General features: G+C 52.2%; 3 pseudogenes; all 3 read right to left on the reverse strand.

Moving 5' to 3' along the window:
- Positions 1-1,301: 1,301 nt before the first annotated feature.
- LOC148595063 (protocadherin gamma-A12 pseudogene) lies at positions 1,302-5,327 on the reverse strand (annotated as a pseudogene).
- Positions 5,328-7,154: 1,827 nt separating this feature from the next.
- On the reverse strand, positions 7,155-9,894 carry LOC148595064 (protocadherin gamma-B5 pseudogene; annotated as a pseudogene).
- A 7,118-nt stretch (positions 9,895-17,012) lies between these two features.
- Positions 17,013-20,428, reverse strand: LOC148595065 (protocadherin gamma-A12 pseudogene; annotated as a pseudogene).
- Between the last annotated feature and the right edge of the window lie 197 nt (positions 20,429-20,625).

Below are 20,625 nucleotides of genomic sequence, written 5' to 3' on the forward strand. Positions count from 1 at the left end.
CTAATGCTGCAAGAAGAAATCATAGAAAGAAAAGAAAAGAAAAGTTGCATGGAAAGTTATATAACATTACACAGTTATTGCTTGAAAATATCCATTTCCTATGACAACAGCTGACTCACCTACATTCGTTTTCTTCCACTTCCTTATGCAGCTTCTTACCCTCCTCACACTAACTGCAAGTGCTTTCATTGCCATGTAGTGATCTGACTTTTGGCCTTACCTATGCCAAAAGTGAGAGAGTTTCATTCAGAGACATTGTTAGCCATTCTAGGCATGTACATTTCTACAGATGGTTATAAAACATTACACAGTTATTACTTCAAGACACAGGCCTCAGAGGCCTGTCACCACCCTTAAGTATGTGAATAAGAGAATATTCTTATGCCTGGCATGCAGCCTTGGCAGAAGTAATGAAAACATTCAGTCTTCAGGTGACCCACCTACCTCCTTCCTGATTCTTTATGCAGTCTCTTCTTGCACTGCCTACACATGCTTTCATTGCCATGTAACAGTCTGACTTTTGGCCCCACTTATACCACTAGCAATAGCATTTCATTCAGAGGCATGTTTTGAAAACATATGTACAGTAAAGTCGTACTATTAGACATTGAAGGCAGGTATGAAAACTGCTTCTGCTGGCATGTCTTTGTAACAGAAAAGCCATTATCCAGCACAAGGAGGGCCTAAATACCAGCCACGACAAAAAAAAAAAAAGTTGGCTAATGTCAGAAACATCCAGAGCTGTAGAAAAAATACCAGGCAGAAATGATTCATAGTAATAATAACAACGAACCTACCGTATAGTAAGGACATGAGGATCAATCCTTGGTGACTCTCTACTCCTTAATAGAGCCATATCTACAGGAAGTCTCGACGAAGAGTGAAGAAGTCATCCATCATGGAAGGAAAACACCATGAAAAATAGGGCTACTTTTAATGGGAACGGGAAACGGGGAAAAAAAAAATGTTCCAATTATGTGCAACTAAGGCAAAACTTGCTTTGTCCAGATCTATTTAGAGACAGTCTCATCCATCTAAACACATGTCCTGAAAGAGGTGGAACACTGATCTTTCCAATACAAAGGTAAAGTTATGTCTATCCTCAGTACCCAGCATTCAGATGAAGAGTTGAATCACATACAAAAGATGGTTACCAAAGTAATAATGTGGCACAGGTTCCTCAAAGAAACAGCTCAAGGAAAACGCCATTAAAAACATGAGGAAGATTCATTTCAAGAAAAAAAGCATTTACATTTCAGAGTTCCACACCATCGGCAGTGTTTCAAACATAAATTATTTCATCAGTAGGAAACATGGGAGAAATCAGCCTGGAAGAGGCGACACAAGGAGCAGACTATGGAAAACTAACACACGCGACCCACGCACCATGCCAACCCTACAAAAAAACCCACATCAAAACATTTATAATGTACAAAATTGTCTATGATCCTCAAAAAGGTCAGGTAAATAGTATCCAAACAGCCACAGCATGTAACATTCCTCTCCATGATACACTAGCATGAACACTTACACACAAAAGAGGTACATTTTTATCCTCCACACACCGTTATGACGAGTCATACACATCTAAAGCATATGAATGATGCAAGCCTGAGTATATGCAGTCTTGGGTCGCCAAACTACCTGCTTAAAGACAATCTTTAAGATACCGCTTAAGGAATATCAGGTGATATTTACAAAAAAAAAAAAAAAAAAAAAAAAAAAAAACCACGCATCTTCCCTGAACACAGCAATTGCTCAGAGCAATTATGACAATAAAAATATTATTAAACTGAAGATACACTCCCATCTCCTGCATTCCACGGCGACACCAACACTCAAAACAAACGGAAAGACCAACCAAGAACCGAAGAGGATCTGCTGCACCTGAGTAAGAGACTATGTCTATGCTTGCCAAGAAACACAGGCGCAGATAGGAAAGCCCCGTGCTAACAAAGGCAGCAAGGCAGCAAAGGGTGAAAGGAGCGCAATAGCGCGGGCGGCAGGACTCACCAGCAGGGCATCAGCCACATTTGAGACCTGCCCTAAAAAAGCTACAAAATAAGAAAAACAGGAACACATATCTTGCATTCATAAGATAACATATTTTTAGAGCAGCGTCAATTATCTCATAAAGATCTTCCTCACCAACAAATGCTCACACTCTACTTCAGGCGGATCAAGACACGCAAGAGAATCATCTGCCCACGGGAATGATATCTTAACACGCTACCTAAATGCCTGCAGCCGCACTACCCCCCGTACTGACTACATCCCTTTTAAACGGTTAGAGTCCAAACAAAAGGGCGCGCTCTAAGTGGAGGGTGATAACATCAGTGAGCGATTGACACTCTTTAACAGGCAATACATTTAATGAGCCGCTCACAGAGAAAACACCGCTAAAAGCACATTTACATTTCTGAAAGTGCCGCACCGTCTTCGAAGGGAAATTTGATGTGCAAGAGAGACCTTGGAAGCAATCGCGGCCATACCCTCGACCACAGCTCTACCTCCGCTTGTTACTGCACGGTAACTCGGCAGAGAAAGCGAGGAGGAGGAGGAAATCAGAGGAAGCAGAAACCCTCAAGAAGGACTTAAGGAATGGGGAGCGACGGAGCAAAGGAAGAATGGGAAAGTCTCTCTGCCGGGACTCACCAGGAGGGCGTCTCCGCTGTCGCCGTCGCCGCGGGCGCTCGAGGGCTCTTCGGGCAGCAGCAGCGGCGCGCCTTTGTCGGGCGGCGGCGCGGCCGGGAGGGTGTTGCAGCAGCTGCCGCCCGGACAGCCGAGCTGGCTCTTGCGCGAGTCGGCGGTGAGCGAGACGTCGTGCGCGTAGGAGTGCAGGAAGGCGCGCACGCCGTCGATGCCCACGAAGTGCGAGGCCGGCACGGCGCGCAAGGCCCCGCTGCCCGCGGCCAGCAGGCGGGAGCGGCGCCACTGGCGTAGGCGCAGCGTCAGCAGCGCCAGCAGGAAGGCCACCAAGAGGCAGCCCACGGCCGCCACGGCCACCACGAGCCAGTGCGTCACGCTGCCGCCCGCCTCGTCGTCGTCGCCGCTCGGCGCCGCTGCGCCGCCCGCCTCCCGCAGCAGCTCGGCCACGCTCTCGGCCAGCACCAGCGTCAGCGTGGCCGTGGCCGACAGCGCCGGCTGCCCGTGGTCCTTCACCACCACCACGAGGCTGTGGCGCAGCGCGTCGCGCGCCAGCGGGAAGCGCGCCGTGCGCACCTCGCCGCTGTGCAGCCCCACGCGGAACAGCCCCGGCTCCGTCGCCTTGGCCAGCTCGTACGACAGCCACGCGTTCTGCCCCGAGTCCGCGTCCACCGCCACCACCTTGGCCACCAGCGCCCCGGGCTCCGCCGAGCGCGGCGCCAGCTCCACGCCCGTCCAGCCCGCGCCCGGCGACGCCGCCGGCGGGTACAGCACCTGCGGTGCGTTGTCGTTCTCGTCCACGATCAAGAGCCGCACCGACACGTTGCTGCTCAGCGCCGGCGCGCCGCCGTCCTCCGCGCGCACCCACAGCTCCACCTCGCGCACCTCCTCGTAGTCGAACGAGCGCAGCGCGTACAGCGCGCCCGTCTCCGCGTGCACCGCCACGTACGACGAGAGCGGCGCGCCGCGCACCTGCCCCTCCCACAGCCGGTACCGCACGCGCGCGTTCTCGCCCCAGTCCGCGTCCCACGCGCGCACCGTCAGCACCAGCGCGCCCTTGGCGTTGTTCTCGGGCAGCCACGCGCTGTAGCGCGCCTCCGCGAACACCGGCGCGTTGTCGTTCACGTCCAGCACGCGCAGCGGCAGCACCGCGCTGCTCCACACCGTCGCGGTCCTGCACGTGCAACAGGGCCACCACCGTCCCCGACGGAGAGTCCTCTGGTACCGCGCTTAGTGACGACGTGACTGTCAATTCGGGCGCGTTGTCGTTCACGTCGCTCACCGCGATCGAGACTTTCGCTGTGTCCGAAAGCCCCCCACCGTCTTTCACTTGCACCACCAGTTCGTATATGTCGCTTTCTTCGAAGTCCAGGCTACCCACTAGAGTTATGACTCCCGTCTCCCGGTTCAGCTGGAATATTTCCGATATAATGTCAGTGATTTTCTTCAGTGTGTACTGCACCATTCCGTTTATCCCGTCATCGGCATCCGTTGCGCTGACGCTGAGCAGAACGGAGCCCACGGGAATGTCCTCCGGCACGCGCACCGTGTACACCGTTTGGCTGAACACCGGCGCGTTGTCATTCGCATCCAGAACGACCACGTGGATCCGGGCCGTGCCCGTCTGCGCTGGATCCCCACCATCCACCGCCGTCAGCACCAGGTCGTGAAACGCGTTTTTCTCGCGGTCCAGTGCCTTCGCCAGCACTAACTCCGCGTTCTTCGAGCCACCTGGTCCCGGCTGCATATCCAGAACGAAGTGCTCATCAACACTCAGCTCATAGCGCTGCAGGGAATTGCTCCCAATGTCCGGATCATGAGCCTCAGTGAGGGGAAAACGCGACCCCACGGCCGTTGTCTCGCTCATTCTTTCCTCCAACTGAACTTCTTTGAAAGCCGGTGCATTGTCGTTTACGTCTTTGATTTCTACTTCGATTGCATAAACCTTCATTTCGCTTTCCATTATCACCTCACAGCGCAGTACGCATTTCTCCATCAGCCGGCACACCTGCTCTCTGTCTATGCGTTCCGCTGTCACTAATTGGCCGGTCCTCTCATTCAGAGAAAAATACTGCTTCCTACCTTTGTCTATGATGCGGGCGCCGTGGTCGCGGAGCACCGAGAGCTCCAGCCCCAGGTCCTTGGCCACGTCGCCCACGAAGGAGCCCTTCTGCATCTCCTCGGGCACCGAGTAGCGCAGTTGCCCCCATGACAGCTCCCACGCAGCCACCAACGCGCACCACAGCAGCGCTCGCCCGCCGATTCGGCCTCGCCAGGGGTGGCCCCAGCGCCTCGCTGTGTCCGCTCGCATCTCCGTCACGGCTTCGCCGCTGCCGCAGTCCCGCTGACTCTTCCGCCGTTCTCGCTCCGCCGCTCCCGCCGTCTCGCCACAAAACGGCTCCGCACCGCCCGGCCGCTCCGAGCCCGACCAGCCGCCCAGCCAGCGAGCGAGCCCGGGGCTGCGGCGCCCGAGCGACACGGGCCGCGGCGGGCGGGGCTGCTGCAGCGCTCCGCTCCCTGCTCTCCTCCTTGGTGAGCAGCGGCGCCCGCAGCCTCCGTGTGGAACTGCAGCTTCTAGGAAAGATGCTCTGTGAAGCTTTCTCTGGATTTCGTTTCACTATCAAAGCTAAAAAAACGTCTCCATCGTTTTACTATTTTTGCCTGTCCATGTCGAGCAACATGGCCGGATTAGTGAGACAGTTCTTCACAGGAAAGCATTTTAATAACCTTCTGTTTACTCATGAATAAAGGAATCCATAAGGAGCAATACTTAATTGTTATTATTCATTTAGACTATTAGAGCCATGGTTTTCAACATATTATTATTGTGTAGGAGTTATCCGCGTCTGACTAATTTCACGAGCATAAATTCCTATGTAACTGATTTCACTAAGTTCCTGTTTCTCCTCATTCCACTGTTAAAAAACAAGTATTTTTAAGAATATATTACCGAGTAGCTGAATTTATTTCGTTTTTGTTTCTCTTACATTGTACATATGGATAGGTATCTAAGCTTTGATGTCTTCATCGACAGCCTTACAGAAACGTAGCCGCGCGTCGTTACGTTTTAGTGAAGAAACGCTATGAAAACACAAATTCAAATGTGCTACATATTCAATATCCACCTCTGGAAGTAATAAAAAAAGATGTTCGAAACAATCTCATATCTCCTTCACGAGTGTATCATACCTCATTCCATATGAGACAGAAAGATAAGTTGTCACACTTCATGCTGCACGCTTCGATTAATCAAGTGAAAGTTGAGACAATGCACTCACACTACCCCGAAAAAGAAAAAAAAAAAAGACTAAGGACACCACAATAAGTGATGGATTAAAGCCATTTTCACCCATTATTTAAGCAACTTCGGAGGATGAAAACGGGCATTAAAACGCTCGATTAAACGCTCGATTAAAAGTTTGTTAACAAATGTTGACCATGAAAGAATACTTCTCAATTCTACACAATACAAAACAAAATATAAAGTACACAACATAGGAGATGCATGGTGATATTAAAACTACAGTTGATAAATTGCGAATCAATAAATATCTTGAGAAGAACTTCTTCTCAAGGAGCAGCCTTCCCCGGAGCTGGGCAGCACCGACATCGACTTGAGCATCAAGCGCCACAGAGCCGCACCTGACACACGCACACATGGCCCCTACCACCCTCCCCGTTTCCCAGATCCCTCGCACTCAGCGGGACGAGCACACCCGGCCTCGGTGCACTCAACACACGAGTGAAATCTAGAAACAAGAGCACCCGCCTCACCCAGAAAACTCACATTTCACCACTCCCCACCCGCATAAAAAGAAGACCTCAGGGACGACCCACACCTTCACCCTTCCGAACGCTCACTGCTTCACGCAGAGTTAATCCTAAACTCAGGGCCTCCCAAGGAAGCCGACTCGTGCCTTTCCTGACGACCTCAGACTCACCATCTTTCATTTCCTGCAGCGAGGTGCGAAAAAAGCGACCAGCACTTTTCATTGCAGCAGGCAAATGCTAACAGAAAATACTGTCGTGGAATCGCTATGCCCCGATAAAACAAGGACAAAAAGGCATATTTGGTGTGAAGATAAGGAAGGGGAAGAGAAGAGGATAGTTTCGTCTTACAGACCTGCAGGGCGTCGGGTTGCTAGAGCAGAAGTAACTCATTCCACCATATTCCACCCATATTCCACCCGAAAACTTTTTCCTACCCACAACAATTTGAACCTTCCTGTACCAACACTGCTGGGGAAGATAGGGACAATGACTTCTTTCTTTAAAGGTAGACACTCATCCCGACTGGAGACACAGCTCTATTGTCCCATTAACGAACACTCGCTTTTTATTTGGAGTTACATAATCAAAGCGTATTGCCTGAAGCACGAGTTATGCGATGTCTCATGATCTGTAAGGCTACCATAACTCAGTATCAAAATACCCAGGGCATTCATGTGGAAACAGACATTAATGTGACTAATTCTGATGATAGCTTATAAAATGATTACTGCACTCCATCAACTCCCTGGTGTATTCTCCTCGGCATATCCTAAAAAAGTTCTCAAAAGGACCTTAAAAAAGACTTGTTGCACTTAAATATACAGCGTCGATAGGATATTCTTTCCATCATGCATTCACGTCAAAGGGAAGCCCTCATCCATATTCAATATTCACACATAACACGGAAAAAGTATCAACTGCTGCTAAACTTTAACAAAATTATAAATGAGAGAATAAGGTTCACGACAGGATATCGAAGGGAGCAAGAAAAAGATCGCGGTCGTCCTACCGACCTGCAGGGCGTCGGGGTCCGAGGGCAGATCTGCCGGGGCGCGGCTGCTGCTGGCCGTGAGCATCGCGGGCGGGTCCCCGCCGAGAAGATCGTCGACGGCGCGGCTGGGCAGCGGCGCCGGCAGCAACGCGCACTCGGCCACGGCGCGTGCCGGCGCCACGCACAGGTTGTAGGAGTAGGGCAAGGTGCCCTCGCAGAAGTCGGCCGGGAAGGCGGGGCCGGCCACGGAGAAGCGCTCGGCGCGCAGGCAGCGCAGCACGGCGGGCGGCCCGGCGCGGCGCACCCGCGCCGCCACGGCCAGCGCCACGCTCAGCACGAACAAGGCGCAGAGCAGCGCGAGCGCCAGCACCAGGTAGAACTGCAAGTCCGACGGCGACTCGGCGCCCGCCGCCCGCTCGCTCAGCGCCGGCAGCGCCTCCTGCAAGCTCTCGGCCAGCACCACGTGCAGCGTGGCCGTGGCCGACAGCGCCGGCTGCCCGTGGTCCTTCACCGCCACCACGAGGCGCTGCCTCGCCGCGTCCCGCTCCGACACGGCCCGCGCCGTGCGCACCTCGCCGCTGTGCAGCCCCACGCGGAACAGCGCCGGCTCCGTCGCCTGCACCAGCTCGTACGACAGCCACGCGTTGCGCCCCGAGTCCGCGTCCACCGCCACCACCTTGGACACCAGGTAGCCGGCCTCGGCCGAGCGCGGCACCACCTCGAAAGGGCCCGCCACGCCGCTCGACGAGCCCGGCGCGGCCGACGCCGGCCACAGCACCTGGGGCGCGTTGTCGTTGAGGTCCAGCACGAAGACGCGCACGGTGGCCGTGGAGCTCCGCGCCGGCGAGCCGCCGTCCTGCGCACGCACCTCCACGGCGAACTCGCGGCACTGCTCGTAGTCGAAGGAGCGCTGCGCGTACAGCGCGCCGCTCCGCGCCTCCACCGACACGTAGGGCGCCGCCGCTGCCGCCGCCTCGCCCGCGCTGCCGCCCACCAGCCAGTAGCTCACGCGCCCGTTGGCGCCCGCGTCCGCGTCGCGCGCCCGCACGCGCAGCACCGCCGCGCCCGCCAAGTTGTTCTCCGACACGTAGGCGCTGTAGGCGGCTTCCTCGAACACCGGCGCGTTGTCGTTCACGTCCGACACGGACAGCGACAGCGCCGCGCGGCTCGACAGCGGCGGGCTGCCCCGGTCGCTGGCCACCACCGTCACGTTGTGCTCGGACGCGCGCTCCCTGTCCAGCGCGCTCGTCGTCACCACCTTGTACGAGCTGCCCGACGACGCCACGATCGACAGCGGCGACTCGCCCTCCAGCTCGCACCAAACCTTCCCGTTGTCGCCAGAGTCCGCATCTTGCACGTTCACGAGGGCCACCACGGTACCCGGCGGGGAGTCCTCGGGGATCGTGCCCGCCAACAACAACGTCGTTATCTCAGGCGCGTTGTCGTTCTCGTCTGTGATCTCTATGTGCACCTGACAGTGACTGCTCAGACCCCCTCCGTCCTTCGCTTCCACTCCGAAGGTGTATTTATTCCTCGTCTCGAAATCCAGAATCCCCACATTGCGGATGTCGCCGCTGTCGCTGTCTATGCTGAAGACAGCGCGGACAGCGTCCGGAACGTTGCTGAGGGAGTACGAGATTCGCCCGTTGGAGCCCGCATCCGCGTCCGTGGCTCGCACCTGCAGCACCAGCGAGCCCGTCGGCACATTCTCCCGCACTCGCGCCTCGTAGGCGCTTTTGCTGAACACGGGCGCGTTGTCGTTGGCGTCTGTCACGTTGATGAGAATCTGGACAGTGCCCGACCTCGCTGGAGACCCGCCGTCCACCGCCGTCAGCACCATCTGAAACGAGCTCTGCTTCTCGCGATCTAAAGCTCTTTCTAACACTAATTCGGGTTGCCTGCTTCCATCCGGGCTTTCCTTCACCGCTAAGCTGAAGGACGGATTTTCGGCGAGCTTGTAGCTGAGCAGTGAATTGCTTCCCACATCCGGATCTTGCGCCATCTCCAGCGGAAATCGCGCACCAGGAAGGATTAATTCTCCGATCTCCAGTTCGAGAGCGGCTTTGCTGAAGACCGGGGAGTTGTCATTGATGTCCTGGATGTCCACATCGACTTGGAAAACGTTGAGTGGGTTCTGCACCATCGCCTCCAGACTGACCGAGCAAGATGCCGAGTCGCCGCACATCTCCTCCCGGTCCAGACGCTCGTTCACGTACAGGTGCCCGGTGTCCGCGCTCACCGAGAAGTATTTCAGCTGCCTTCTAGACGCCGAGACCAGCCGCAGCTGCCGTGCGGGCAGGTCTGCCGGGCTCAGTCCCAGGTCCCGCGCCAGCGGTCCCACCACGGAGCCGCTGCCCGTTTCTTCGGGAATCGCATAGCGCAGCCGCTCCGGCGCCGCCCGGCAACACAGCGGCAGCAGCAGGGCCAGGAACGCGACGTGCCCGGCTGCTGCCCGGCACTGTGCCGCCTGCCCCGCTCCCATCCCCGCCGCTCCTCGCCTCCGATGCGTCGTCTCACGTCCTCCTGCGCTTCCCTTTTCTGCAGATCAGCCACAGCTGGCTTGCAGATGAAATGGCGTGGCGAGAAGCCGCCTGCCTCCGCTCTGTTCTGCTCTGCTCCTCTCTGCTGGTTCCTCTGCTCTGCTGTGTTCTTTCTTCTCCTCCTTTCTTCTCTTCCGGCTCCGATCCAGGAGGCTGCGGCGGCTCCGGCTCCGGCGGTCCTTCACATCAGACAACAGCGGCACCCAGAGTCCGCGCGCCGCCACTGCAGCCCGCCCGCACCGCCACAGGGCCCCGCGGAAAGTTCCCTGCGTGTTGCACCCGATGCTGTCACACAAGTCGTCTCGGGGAAGAAATCAATCATCCTGGACAGAATCAGCTATTGTAAGTCAGGGGCAATATTTCCGTTGTCGACAGCGAAGCAAATATCATGCTAACATATGCAGACATATGCAGTAGATAGATTTGCTTTGCTTGGGCCAGAAAAGCTACCTAGGTGAGGCATAGCCAAGGTAATCTCATTTTGCTCTTTCTTTTTTTTTTTCTTTTCTTTCTTTTTTTTTTTTCCCCAGCACCGTATGTATCACACAACCATGAACAGTGACCGTTCTTGGTGGCATGTGCAGTGTTCAGACACTGGTCTTTGATGCAAGGCTTAGGTAGGTGCAGCTTTCATATATTGGCATTCAGAGTTTCTTGTTTGGAAAGTGATGTAACCCTGGAATACACCTCCTCTGTGGGTTAACTCACTTTCAAGGTTGAGCCCTATTCTAAGAGTCTGTCAGCCTTCAGGGAGAAATAAAAGCTCAGAAGGCATTCCCCATCAAAGCATTTATCTCCCCTAGTAGATGTCCCAGAATGACAATGCTCTAGCAAGGTTTCTACACTTGTGTGGCCTATGAAGAGGCTGCAATCTATATATACAAAATAAATATACTGCATATTTTATACGATTACCAGGGCAATTCCCATACTTAGAAATGTTGGTTTGCCACAGAGATTTACCTAAGGGTGGAGCACATGACCTCTGAGAGACTTTTTATTCCCTGTGCAACCTGAATTCACTTGTCCCAATACTAAGGGGATTCTAACAAACAGCCAACATGGTATCTGAAAAATGTCTCAAAAGATCTCTGGTTTCAACAAGTCATACTACCAATTTTGGAAATAAACACTGCCTTCTGATGCACAGAATTCACTCTACTGTTCCTCCTCACTGAGAGACATATGCACACCATTCAGTCCTAAGGACTGAAAGGTGGCTCTCACAGCATAGCCGTAGACACACATGACTCCTTTTTCATCTCTTACACACCTCAAACTCTTTTTTTCCCTCAATGCAGCAATCCATGAAGTAGCATTTCTCACAGTGCTTTGCAGCCATTGAGTTTTGGCAGAGGCCCCACTGTCCTTATACCTGTTGGCCACTCCATCACTGCATTACTGTTGTCATGAGTACATGGACCTAGCAATCAAGGACCCTGATGATCTAAACTTCTGGTGAACCCAGCCCTGATTGTTCCCCAAGGATGCAATCCTGTGCCACATGCTCTAGCTGACCATACGTGTGCAGGGGGTTTGGACTAGTTGATCTCTAAAGGTTTCTTCCAACCTTAAGGATTCTATGATTATATGATTCTAGGCAAAAGTTACCCAACCTTCTCCACCCTGAGGGTATCACATCTAGCTAAAGTTATTTGTGTCTGCAGCTGTGACCTTCCTTCTGCCATTTGCAAGGCCTTTTTTCTCTCCTGGGCAAGGTGGATAATCAGGAGACAGGTCATCTCTCTGCAGGCCTCTAAGAGATCAGAACAGCAGAGCAGCAGTATAACAAAGTAGTAGCCCTGTTGTCTCTGTCTATTTTGGATTACTGATGATGCCAAAACCTCCACTGCACACTTTTGAGGCAGTTATTCCATGGATGTATTTTACAGCTATTTTGCTACAACTCTGCCTAAAATGCACCTGCAGAGCATCTGGCAGGTCAGTGAGTGATCAAGGTGCAAACTATGCCCTAAATTCCCCCTTTGAGCTTTATAGACAAGATACTGTTTTCACACATTTTTGTCAGTGTTTATGGATTTTTGTATCCTGTGACCTACTCTTCTCCTGAAGCCAGAAGTGAGAATCATTTATTGTAGCCCTCTGTCTGAAGCTATGTCTCATGCAGGGCAGAACAGCATAGATGAGACACTCTCTGCTTCATTTTCCTTACATGCAAGAATTCAGTCTTCAGGTGGATGTGCACTTGTCTTGCTTGGAATTAAGCATTTGCTGCAAGCCAGCATTGGTAGGTTCAAAGGGCAAAGCCCACTCTGTAAATGTGACCGAAGAATACATCTAGTAAAATAAGCAGACTATTGAAGGGGTCATAGTGGGATCTTTCAGTCTGGTTCTTTTTGAACTTATGTATCTCCTAGGCCAAGACCAGAATGGGCTACAATATGGACACATGTTCCCTGGTGTGAGGCATGTTGAAAGCATGCATCTGCATCAGAAAAGAAATTTCCTATTCTCTGAGAAAAAAGGTTCATTCCCAAGGAAGGTGCCACTTCCAATACCTAACATTCACAGGAATAGCTGATTTAGAAGCCAAAGTGTTAACCCAAGTAATAAAGTGGCAGAGGCTCCGAAGATCTGATTCAAGGAATAGGCCACAGCATTGTTGTGCAAGGAGGCTTCTGTGGTAGTTGAGAAATTATTCCACTGTTGCTGGGAATGCAGGATGCCCTATTCCTAATAAAATAGGGCATTGCTGACCCAGTTGTTAAGTAGTGCAGTTTCTCTTAATATAGACTATCAGCAACTGCAAGTAAAAGAAGGTACTAGATATCACTCTGTATAGAAGTGAAATAAATATCTCCTCACGATAGCATATCTGTAGAGTTCATATTGTTCCATTTTTTTCTGTAATGCTGCAAACAGAAATCATAAATAGAAGAAAAAACATTATAGACATGGTAGGGTCTAAGGGCCAAACCTCAGTGACCTCCTAATGCAGCTGTATGCACAGGACAGCTCAACCAAGAAAATACCACAACAAGCAAAACCACAGGAAAAAGAGCTGCTTTAAAAATTAAAAAGGAAGTGAAATCAAAGTGTTATTTGCAACACAATCCTGAAATCTTCAGAACAAAAGCCTACTCCATAGACATCAATGAAGAAGACTTCTAGCAAGACTTCAAGCTTGAAGACGGCTCAATGTCAGGAACCCAGAAATACAATCTTGGTGAAATTCTCCAGTGCAGTGTTACAAGGCCATGCAGGTGGGTTCCATCCAGCCTGTGAAATCCCTGATCACTGGTATTCTATCAAGCAGACAATCTCTCTCAAGAAGCCCTAGGAAAGGCCTTTAGGCTTAGCATGTCAAACTACTGATTTCATAGACACACAGTGTTTTCTGATGCACAAAATTCACTCTTCTGTCACTCCTGGCTGAGGTACATGCCTTATACATAGCACTCAGTCATATGTGAGGACTCAGAGGCAGCCCCCTCTCCCTGTCTCCTCAGTGCCATGACCCCAAATGGCATTTCTCTTTGCTTTGCAGCCACTGAGTTTAGGCACAGGCCACACTGTGCTTGTGGCTGCTGACCATCCCGTCGCTACATTATTATGGCCATGAGTACACGGATCTAGCTGTAAAGGACACTGGTCATCTCAGTTGCTGGTGACACCAGCCCTGGCTGTTTCTAAGTACTCCAAAGCCCCAGAAAGTACTGTTCTGTGCACCAGGTGGCAAGTCATACAGTTTTTACCCATCAAGAAGCCTCATGCATACCACTGCATACTGAAGTATGTCCTGTGTCCTGTCTTTCTAGAAGAAGAAGAAGGGAAAAAAAAATTATATTGCAATCATATAATCATATTTGATTACAAAAGAAACCTAGAGGTACTGCTCATGATACCATACTAACATAACTCAACATAACTCACCAGTCACTAACATAACTCAACTTTCCCCTTTTCTGTATCAGAATCAGCTTGGCTGAAAAGAATACAAAACACTGTCCATCTTTACACTGACTCCCATTTTGTCCATAAAAAGCTCAGGCTGGCTTAGTTGAAGCTCTGCAGTAAAACTGATTTCACACTCTTAATGCTTGAGAGCCTGTTATCTTGGGGGACTTAACAGCCAAAGTCCTGTTACCCAGCATTACCCAATCTGAAGACGGTATGTCGAGCTGAACTTATATCAGCCTGCAACTGTGACCTTCCTTCTGCCATGTGAGAAGGCCTGGTTCAAGACCTGGTCAATACAAAGTGATACATCAAGAGGCAGGACAGACATCGGCAACCCTCTAAGGCCTCAAAGAGATCAGAACACTCCAGAAAAGAGCTGGTAATTGCCAGAAGCACTGTGCACCATACCATATTACATGCTGTGTGGTCAGCTCAAAAGAGGGACATAAGAGGTGAAGTACATATTCTGTAATGAGAGATTTCTTTCATAAGATATCATCTAAAAAGCAGGAATCCAGTTCTCTTGGTCATTCTAGATGCTTGATCTTACCAAAACCAACTGACATCTTTAAGGCAACCATTCAATTGATATATTTTACAACTGCTTTGCATGCATTTTGGAATCCTGTGGTCTGCTGCCCTCCTGAATCCAGAAATACGAATGTCTTATTGTACACCTTTACCTGAAGCTAAGTTTCATGGGGATTGAAACTTAGATTAAAACAAGATTCTGCCTTGTGTTTCATCTTCCTTACATGCAAGATTTCAATTCTTTAGGTGGAAGTGAGCTTGTCTTGCTAGGAATGAAACATTTTGCTGCAAAAAAAAAAAACACTAACGGGCTCAAAAGCCCGCTCTGTTAATGCGACCTAGGAAGACATCTAGCAAACTAAGCAGGAAAGTGGCTCAGGCCAGGGAAATCTACGTGCAGGTTTGAATGGTATTCTCCATTGTTGTGTTAAAGGGCCGTGCAAGTGGAAAACAAGCAACTCTTCTTCCTATCCAATGCTTAACCATAAGCAAGAGCAAGTAAAAGAAGGCACTAGATGTCACTCTGCGGAAGAAATGAAATAAATGATCCCTCATGATAAAATACTTGTAGATTTCTTGTTCCTTATCACCTCTAATGCTGCAAGAAGAAATCATAGAAAGAAAAGAAAAGAAAAGTTGCATGGAAAGTTATATAACATTACACAGTTATTGCTTGAAAATATCCATTTCCTATGACAACTGCTGACTCACCTACATTCGTTTTCTTCCACTTCCTTATGCAGCCTCTTACCCTCCTCACACTAACTGCAAGTGCTTTCATTGCCATGTAGTGATCTGACTTTTGGCCTTACCTATGCCAAAAGTGAGAGAGTTTCATTCAGAGACATTGTTAGCCATTCTAGGCATGTGCATTTCTACAGATGGTTATAAAACATTACACAGTTATTACTTCAAGACACAGGCCTCAGAGGCCTGTCACCACCCTTAAGTATGTGAATAAGAGAATATTCTTATGCCTGGCATGCAGCCTTGGCAGAAGTAATGAAAACATTCAGTCTTCAGGTGACCCACCTACCTCCTTCCTGATTCTTTATGCAGTCTCTTCTTGCACTGCCTACACATGCTTTCATTGCCATGTAACAGTCTGACTTTTGGCCCCACTTATACCACTAGCAATAGCATTTCATTCAGAGGCATGTTTTGAAAACATATGTACAGTAAAGTCGTACTATTAGACATTGAAGGCAGGTATGAAAACTGCTTCTGCTGGCATGTCTTTGTAACAGAAAAGCCATTATCCAGCACAAGGAGGGCCTAAATACCAGCCACGCCAAAAAAAAAAAAAATGTTGGCTAATGTCAGAAACATCCAGAGCTGTAGAAAACATACCAGGCAGAAATGATTCATAGTAATAATAACAACGAACCTACCGTATGGTAAGGACATGAGGATCAATCCTTGGTGACTCTCTACTCCTTAATAGAGCCATATCTACAGGAAGTCTCGACGAAGAGTGAAGAAGTCATCCATCACGGAAGGAAAACACCATGAAAAATAGGGCTACTTTTAATGGGAACGGGAAACAGGGGAAAAAAAAAATGTTCCAATTATGTGCAACTAAGGCAAAACTTGCTTTGTCCAGATCTATTTAGAGACAGTCTCATCCATCTAAACACATGTCCTGAAAGAGGTGGAACACTGATCTTTCCAATACAAAGGTAAAGTTATGTCTATCCTCAGTACCCAGCATTCAGATGAAGAGTTGAATCACATACAAAAGATGGTTACCAAAGTAATAATGTGGCACAGGTTCCTCAATGAAACAGCTCAAGGAAAACGCCATTAAAAACATGAGGAAGATTCATTTCAAGAAAAAAAGCATTTACATTTCAGAGTTCCACACCATCGGCAGTGTTTCAAACATAAATTATTTCATCAGTAGGAAACATGGGAGAAATCAGCCTGGAAGAGGCGACACGAGGAGCAGACTATGGAAAACTAACACATGCGACCCATGCACCATGCCAACCCTACAAAAAAACCCACATCAAAACGTTTATAATGTACAAAATTGTCTATGATCCTCAAAAAGGCCAGGTAAATAGTATCCAAACAGCCGCAGCATGTAACATTCCTCTCCATGATACACTAGCATGAACACTTACACACAAAAGAGGTACATTTTTATCCTCCACACACCGTTATGACGAGTCATACACATCTAAAGCATAGAAATGACGCAAGCCTGAGTATATGCAGTCTTGGGTCGCCAAACTACCTGCTTAAAGACAATCTTTAAGATACTGCTTAAGGAATAACAGGTGATATTTAAAAAAAAAAAACCACGCAACTTCCCTGAACACAGCAATTGCTCAGAGCAATTATGACAATAAAAATATTATTAAACTGAAGATACACTCCCATCTCCTGCATTCCACGGCGTCACCAACACTCAAAACAAACGGAAAGACAAACCAGGAACCGAAGAGGATCTGCTGCACCTGAGTAAGAGACTATGTCTATGCTTGCCAAGAAACACAGGCGCAGATAGGAAAGCCCCGTGCTAACAAAGGCAGCAAGGCAGCAAAGGAGAGCAATAGCGCGGGCGGCAGGACTCACCAGCAGGGCATCAGCCACATTTGAGACCTGCCCTAAAAAAGCTACAAAATAAGAAAAACAGGAACACATATCTTGCATTCATAAGATAACATATTTTTAGAACAGCGTCATTTATCTCGTAAAGATCTTCCTCACCAACAAATGCTCACACTCTACTTCAGGCGGATCAAGCCACGCAAGAGAATCATATGCCCACAGGAGTGATATCTAAATGCCTGCAGCCGCACTAACCCCCGTACTGACTACATCCCTTTTAAACGGTTAGAGTCCAAACAAAAGGGCGCGCTCTAAGTGGAGGGTGATAACATCAGTGAGCGATTGACAGTCTTTAACAGGCAATACACTTAATGAGCCGCTCATAGGGAAAACACCGCTAAAAGCACATTTACATTTCTGAGAGTGCCGCACCGTCTTCGAAGAGAAATTTGATGGGCAAGAGAGACCTTGGAAGCAATCGCGGCCATACCCTCGGCCACAGCTCTACCTCCGCTTGTTACTGCACGGTAACGCGGCAGAGAAAGCGAGGAGGAGGAGGAAATCAGAGGAAGCAGAAACCCTCAAGAAGGACTTAAGGAACGGGGGGCGGCGGAGCAAAGGAGGAATGGGAAAGTTTCTCTGCAGGGACTCACCAGGAGGGCGTCTCCGCTGTCGCCGTCGCCGCGGGCGCTCGAGGGCTCTTCGGGCAGCAGCAGCGGCGCGCCTTTGTCGGGCGGCGGCGCGGCCGGGAGGGTGTTGCAGCAGCTGCCGCCCGGACAGCCGAGCTGGCTCTTGCGCGAGTCGGCGGTGAGCGAGACGTCGTGCGCGTAGGAGTGCAGGAAGGCGCGCACGCCGTCGATGCCCACGAAGTGCGAGGCCGGCACGGCGCGCAAGGTCCCGCTGCCCGCGGTCAGCAGGCGGGAGCGGCGCCACTGGCGTAGGCGCAGGGCCAGCAGCGCCAGCAGGAAGGCCACCAAGAGGCAGCCCACGGCCGCCACGGCCACCACGAGCCAGCGCGTCACGCTGCCGCCCGCCTCGTCGCCGTCGTCGCCCGGCGCCGCCGCGCCGCCCGCCTCCCACAGCAGCTCGGCCACGCTCTCGGCCAGCACCAGCGTCAGCGTGGCCGTGGCCGACAGCGCCGGCTGCCCGTGGTCCTTCACCACCACCACGAGGCTGTGGCGCAGCGCGTCGCGCGCCAGCGGGAAGCGCGCCGTGCGCACCTCGCCGCTGTGCAGCCCCACGCGGAACAGCCCCGGCTCCGTCGCCTTGGCCAGCTCGTACGACAGCCACGCGTTCTGCCCCGAGTCCGCGTCCACCGCCACCACCTTGGCCACCAGCGCCCCGGGCTCCGCCGAGCGCGGCGCCAGCTCCACGCCCGTCCAGCCCGCGCCCGGCGATGCCGCCGGCGGGTACAGCACCTGCGGCGCGTTGTCGTTCTCGTCCACGATCAAGAGCCGCACCGACACGTTGCTGCTCAGCGCCGGCGCGCCGCCGTCCTCCGCGCGCACCCACAGCTCCACCTCGCGCACCTCCTCGTAGTCGAACGAGCGCAGCGCGTACAGCGCGCCCGTCTCCGCGTGCACCGACACGTAGGACGAGAGCGGCGCGCCGCGCACCTGCCCCTCCCACAGCCGGTACCGCACGCGCGCGTTCTCGCCCCAGTCCGCGTCCCACGCGCGCACCGTCAGCACCAGCGCGCCCTTGGCGTTGTTCTCGGGCAGCCACGCGCTGTAGCGCGCCTCCGCGAACACCGGCGCGTTGTCGTACACGTCCAGCACGCGCAGTGGCAGCACCGCGCTGCTCCACAGCGCGGGCGACCCGCCGTCCGTCGCGTGCACCGTCACGTTGTACTCCGCCACCGCCTCGCGGTCCAGCTCCCTCGACGTCTCCACGCTGTAGTAGTTGCCCAGCGAGCTGCGCAGGCGGAACGGCAGCCCCGCGTCCAGCGAGCACCTCACCTCCCCGTTCGCCCCCGAGTCGCGGTCCTGCACGTGCAACAGGGCCACCACCGTCCCCGACGGAGAGTTCTCTGGTACCGCGCTTAGTGACGACGTGACTGTCAATTCGGGCGCGTTGTCGTTCACGTCGCTCACCGCGATCGAGACTTTCGCTGTGTCCGAAAGCCCCCCACCGTCTTTCACTTGCACCACCAGTTCGTATATGTCGCTTTCTTCGAAGTCCAGGCTACCCACTAGAGTTATGACTCCCGTCTCCCGGTTCAGCTGGAATATTTCCGATATAATGTCAGTGATTTTCTTCAGTGTGTACTGCACCATTCCGTTTATCCCGTCATCGGCATCCGTGGCACTGACGGTGAGCAGAACGGAGCCCACGGGAATGTCCTCCGGCACGCGCACCGTGTACACCGTCTGGCTGAACACCGGCGCGTTGTCATTCGCATCCAGAACGATCACGTGGATCCGGGCCGTGCCCGTCTGCGCTGGATCCCCACCATCCACCGCCGTCAGCACCAGGTCGTGAAACGCGTTTTTCTCGCGGTCCAGTGCCTTCGCCAGCACTAACTCCGCGTTCTTCGAGCCACCTGGTCCCGGCTGCATATCCAAAACGAAGTGCTCATCAACACTCAGCTGATAGCGCTGCAGGGAATTGCTCCCAATGTCCGGATCATGAGCCTCAGTGAGGGGAAAACGCGACCCCACGGCCGTTGTCTCGCTCATTCTTTCCTCCAACTGAACTTCTTTGAAAGCCGGTGCATTGTCGTTTACGTCTTTGATTTCTACTTCGATTGCATAAACCTTCATTTCGCTTTCCATTATCACCTCACAGCGCAGTACGCATTTCTCCATCAGCCGGCACACCTGCTCTCTGTCTATCCGTTCCGCTGTCACTAATTGGCCGGTCCTCTCATTCAGAGAAAAATACTGCTTCCTACCTTTGTCTATGATGCGGGCGCCGTGGTCGCGGAGCACCGAGAGCTCCAGCCCCAGGTCCTTGGCCACGTCGCCCACGAAGGAGCCCTTCTGCATCTCCTCGGGCACCGAGTAGCGCAGTTGCCCCCACGACAGCTCCCACGCAGCCACCAACGCGCACCACAGCAGCGCTCGCCCGCCGATTCGGCCTCGCCAGGGGTGGCCCCAGCGCCTCGCTGTGTCTGCTCGCATCTCCGTCACGGCTCCGCCGCTGCCGCAGTCCCGCTGACTCCTCCGCCGTTCTCGCTCCGCCGCTCCCGCCGCCTGGTTGCAACGCTCCGAGCCCGACCAGCCGCCCAGCCAGCGCGCGAGCCCGCGGCCGCGGCGCCTGAGCGACACGGGCCGCGGCGGGCGGGGCTGCTGCAGCGCTCCGCTCCCTGCTCTCCTCCTTGGTGAGCAGCGGCGCCCGCAGCCTCTGCCTGGAACTGCAGCTTCTAGGAAAGATGCTCTGTGAAGCTTTCTCTGGATTTCGTTTCACTATCAAAGCTAAAAAAAACGTCTCCATCGTTTTACTATTTTTGCCTGTCCATGTCGAGCAACATAGCCGGATTAGTGAGACAGTTCTTCACAGGAAAGCATTTTAATGACCTTCTGTTTACTCATCAATAAAGGAATCCATAAGGAGCAATACTTAATTGTTATTATTCATTTAGACTATTAGAGCCATGGTTTTCAACATATTATTATTGTGTAGGAGTATTGTGTATTGTGTATTATCCGCGTCTGACTAATTTCACGA

Source organism: Tinamus guttatus, unplaced genomic scaffold (genome assembly GCF_059628265.1).
Source record: "Tinamus guttatus ecotype Peru unplaced genomic scaffold, ASM5962826v1 Tinamus_guttatus_pri_ptg000155l, whole genome shotgun sequence".
NCBI lineage: Eukaryota > Metazoa > Chordata > Aves > Tinamiformes > Tinamidae > Tinamus > Tinamus guttatus.